This window comes from Nicotiana tabacum, chromosome 24 (assembly GCF_000715075.1).
Source record: "Nicotiana tabacum cultivar K326 chromosome 24, ASM71507v2, whole genome shotgun sequence".
Lineage (NCBI taxonomy): Eukaryota > Viridiplantae > Streptophyta > Magnoliopsida > Solanales > Solanaceae > Nicotiana > Nicotiana tabacum.
In genome coordinates this window covers 45,895,071-45,900,116 of record NC_134103.1, presented here as the reverse complement: position 1 = coordinate 45,900,116, position 5,046 = coordinate 45,895,071, and the positions used below count along the sequence as shown (strand labels likewise).

The following is a 5,046-nucleotide window of genomic DNA, read 5'->3' as shown; positions in this document are numbered from 1 at the left end:
CTCCATGAGGCTGGATATGAAGTTATATGATATGAAAGATTACCGAGCCCTCATGTGGCCTAGTACGACCGAGTCCTCTATGAGGCCGAGTATGACCGAGTTCTCTAGGAGGCCGGGTACGTCGAGTTTTGTTAAGACCGAGTACGACCGAGACCTCCTGAGACCGGATACAATGTGATGAAAGGAATAAACTTTACCGAGTCCTCTGTGAGGTCGGGTACGATACGAAGTTATATGCCCCAAAGAATGACTAAATAATATTATATTGTATTTAATGCACTGACTCCATGAGTGGCTTAACCCTTCATAAATCTTGCATATTTTAAGTTTATAGTTTCTACAGTTTATGCCCCCGGTGGCATGTCTTTGGTATTCAGGTTGTAAGCAAGTACTCATATCTCTTATGTTATGCCATTGATCTTACATGCTTTCTTAGTCTTACATACTCAGTACATTTTTTGTACTGACGCCCTTCCTTTTGGACGTCGTGTTCATGCCACAGGTATAGATAGACTCGGTGTCACCCCGACCCAGTAGGTGTACGTTTCCGGTGCTGGTTATCACTCTCCACTTCTCTGAAGTAGCTATTCAAAAGTCGATAGGTACTGAAGCATATGTTCTAATCATTTTGGGTACGTTGGGACCCTCTCCCGACCAGGTTATATTATATTTATGTATATCTCTTTTTGGTACTCTAAGAGGCTTGCAGACTAGAGTTTGGTCGCATGTAAAAGGGTGGATTATGACTTGTTGAGTACTATTATGAATATGTATAAAAATGTAAATGTTCCTTTTGCAAGTCAATTGTGCATATTTTAGATTTCTAGTATTACTGCTTGGAGGCCTCGATGGCCCAGACTTTATGATTAAGAAAGATAAGAATGGACGTCGGTTCGCAGAGGTCTTCAGGCATCATGTGTCGGTTGCACCTCCCAAGATTGGGGTGTGACATACATCATATTCAAAACATGAAGATATGTAGTATTTGTCAATCTTAAAATGTTAAGGGATTAAGTGAAATTTGCTCTACTGAAAAAACAAAGAGTGAAATTTGCTCTAAAAATTAACTTTAATTTGATACTTTTTATTTTGATAATTTATACTCTTCCAGATCTAAGACACCCCCCCCCCAATTTTTTTGACGTTCTAAAGGGATGGATGCGATTATGCTAATAATATTATTTGATATTATTTTTATAATTTTTAAGAATCCAAATTTATTTAATTATGCATATATAAATTCTAATTGTGGCATTTCTTCATCAACTATTTTTTAACTGTTACTTCATTGCTCTCTTTTATTATCCATTAATGTAACACATAAATCAACTCTTTATTTAGTCAAACACAATCATATAAAAATGATGAATAGATTAAAATCCCCTAAACTATCACTACTTTACGAGTTTCATATCTAAACTATTGGGTGTTCCTGTTATCCCCTAGACTATAATTCTCTTTAGATTAAAAACTTCTCAATTGAATATGTGGTAAAATATTTGAGATAACTTCTTGTGCGAGGCCATCTCCAGCTTATTCGTGATTTTAAGGTGATTTTGACGAGGTAGGCTACAATAGATAGAGTGAAAAGTATTAAAAATGAGTCCACCTACCTGTTTCGAATTGGGGGTTTCGGTGAACACCAAATAATTTAGATATAAAACTCGCAAAACGATGATAGTTTTGGGGGGTTTTTTAACCTATTCACTCAATTTTTTATTCCATGTATATTGACACTTGGAACTCTATGGAGGAGTTTTTGGAGCGTGATGTTCACATAACTTGTTATATTTTTTCAGGGGTATTTTAATATGAGTACATCATAATTCAGGGGATTCGGTGAACATCCAATAATTTAAGTATGAAACTTGTAAAATAACAAAAACTTAATTTAGGTATGAAACTGACGAAAAGAGTTGAGTATTTACTTTCAGCAAAGAAAGTCAAGGAAACACAATGACACTGAATACCAAAATACAACTTTTTTACAATTCTAGAGCCCGCAAGCCGCACTCATGCACCAAATATTGTGAGCATCAACATTCAGCTTAAAATAGCATTGACATGGTCCAATTCTAGAGTTATGTAAATCAAATAGAGCATAAGCCTATTACTTAGCAAATGTTTGTCAAGGAAAGTGGATTCTACTGTATTTAGATTAAGAACAAGCTTCTCATATGGTTATGTTAGTCTAGACTACAAGGGGACTGGCAATTGCAACTTGCAAAGGCTGCTGCCTATCTTAATGATCTTAGCTTTACCTTTGACAACAACTAATTCCCTCTTCTTTGTGTGTTTTAGGTTTCTCTAAGAGGGTGAGGATTTTGTTAGAGTTTATTAGTTGTAGGAGCTAGTAAATAAGGTAGAAAACTATTAATGAGCACAAGTAAAAAAATAAAGCTTATCATTTGTTATTATGCATCATTTGCTCCTCATGTTTAGGAAGGTAATTATAAAAAGGAATCACAGTTTGTAAGTTAGAAGCATAAATTTCTTACAAATAGACACAAGAAACATGTGAGTGTGACTTCGACAACATTGTTAGTGTAACAAGAGATTAAGCACTATAGAAGATGGCTGTAAAAGCTTACTATGGTCATCAAGATCTTGGAGGTTTCTCCAACAGTGCAGAAAGATAAACTTCATCCTTAGACTTGGAAGAAATAGCCCACATGTATTTTTTGTACCTGAATTGCAGGAACATGTACATGAAGTCGTTAAGATCCCTCCTATTACAGAAGAATCGATCAATCCATAACAAGACTCCTTGTCTTAAAACATGATCCCAGTCAAAAAGGATGAAATCTAATAGTTGCAGATCAATCCAACCATCCATAAGTCCACTCCTATGGATCAAATCCATCGTGTTGTCAAAAAAAGGGAGTCGTTAGTTCAATGTCACATACAGTGGAATCAGACCCCTAAGTGTTATCATCTTACTAAAAGGATCCCCGAGATTCAGAGCAGTCGAGATGATTGTTACATTCCGCTCTCTCATTCTTGCAGCAAAAGTCCCTGTACCAACACCATAATCTAAACCAACTCTAATCTCCCCTGGTTTGATGGCCAAAACATCTTTGATCAAGAAATCCACTGGAACAGAGGAGTTTGTTACCTATTTTAGCTTTCCCTTCTCAATTTCAAAACATCATATGCACTTAGTATAGCGTCGTCTTGAGTTCTTACTTGATAAGCACTCAAAGTTCCTGCACTGGTAATTGCTCCATCGAATGTTTCTTCCATCTGGAATGGTCCAAAGGGACTTGTTAATTGGATAGAGCTTACAGGCCCTTGTAATACATCTTCTCCTCGGAAAAGGATCACAACCATAAATTATTAGCTTCTGAGCCAAGTTCCAATCATCTTTACAATATGATCCAATATCATAATCCATATATTCCGCAAACTCTTTCTTTATCAAAACATATGCATGCCATATCGTGTTATAAATCTTCAGTGTCCCGTAGATGTTAACCTTACCATTTCTATTCCCCTTAGGGGTTATGTTCTTCCTCATCTCCTCAATCACAAAGGAGTTAATAAAGGGATCTTCTTTAGTTGTCACAGTTCCAAATCCTTCAACTCTTGGCAGCCTAATTTGCCTAAGGGCAATTTGCGCCAAAGATAGAGGCCTAATAACCTCTTCCTCCAAACACCCCTTGTACTCCAATATTGAAATTTTACTTCTAGATAGCTCAATTTTATTCTTTTCCATCTTTTTTACGGTCAGTTCTAGCTTGTTTTGCAGATTTTCCAACTTTTTAAGAACTTCATCAACTCGAGCTGTCAGCGATTTTATGTCAAAACTATCATGCACTACTTTCACGCCATAAATATGGCGGCATATATCCTCATCATGCATGAAAACTCCAACAGAATAGAAGCTAAATAAACTCGAAAGGCTTACAAATGTAAGAAGCCAACCCATAATCCTTCCTAATGTTCATTTTCGAAAATGAAAATAAGGCTTCCCCATCCTCAATGACTAACAAAAGGAATTTTTACATATCTATACACTATCGGAAATTTTATTACCCTCCCTACTCAAGTTTAAATTTAATTATATCCTACATACAAATTTACCAATTATATACACATTAGGAATTAAATGAGTATCCCTTTTATATTAGGAATCAATTACTTCTCATCATTATTCTCTATCCCTCATGCGCTCTCTCTCTCCGTCTCTCTCTCTCTCTCTCTCTCTCTCTCTCTCTCTCTCTCTCTCTCTCTCTCCTGCACTCTCTCTCTTTACGTCTCTCTCTATCTCTCAATCCCTAATTCCAGTAATGTAGAGCAAAGGAAAAGAGAGTAGCAACTCCACCATTGACAGCCATTAAAAAGCTTTAAACCTTTGAATGCGAATTTGGGTTTTTAAAAAATATTATTTATTTTAATTGGGTGTCGTTGCAAATAAATGGGAATTCTCCCTACGTCTCTCTCTATCTGTAACACCCCGAAAAATTTCGAAGTACTTAAGCGTAAAGCCTAGTAAAATTTGCAAAGAAAATAATATTTCATGGTGCCGGACTAGGCTTACGTGTTTGAGGATTGTAGAAACTCTTCGCGGAGAGCTTGCGAGCCGCATCTCGGACTTTTTGGGTTGAACAATGCACCGGAAAGTAAAGGAATATTTTTGGCGGAAAAGTACATTTCTGCGGTCCATTATGCGACTGCAGAACTACTCTACGGACTGCATAATGGCCGCAGAGTGAGGCAGTTAATTGGGTCAGTTGAAAGCAACTATGCGGTCGACTATGCGATCGCATAACTAGTATACGGTGCATTATGCGACTGCATAACAGTTATGCGGACTGCATAGTGACCGCATACATAGACAGTTCTTTTGGCTATTTTGTAACCAATTATGCCTCCGATATGCGGTCCGCATATCGGTTATGCGATCGCATACCTTATTCCGGAGCTTCATTTTTGGGTTTTTAAAACCCGACCCTCTTTTGTTAAATACACTCTTTGGGCCATTTTTGAGACATAATCTGATATTCTAGAGTGAGAGAGAGTGCCCTAGAGTGAGAAGGTGTTCTT

At 37.0% G+C, this 5,046-nt stretch overlaps 1 pseudogene; it reads right to left on the bottom strand.

Annotated features, from left to right (window-relative positions):
• Nucleotides 1-2,599: 2,599 nt before the first annotated feature.
• On the bottom strand, nt 2,600-3,928 carry LOC107819994 (putative methyltransferase At1g29790; annotated as a pseudogene).
• Between the last annotated feature and the right edge of the window lie 1,118 nt (nt 3,929-5,046).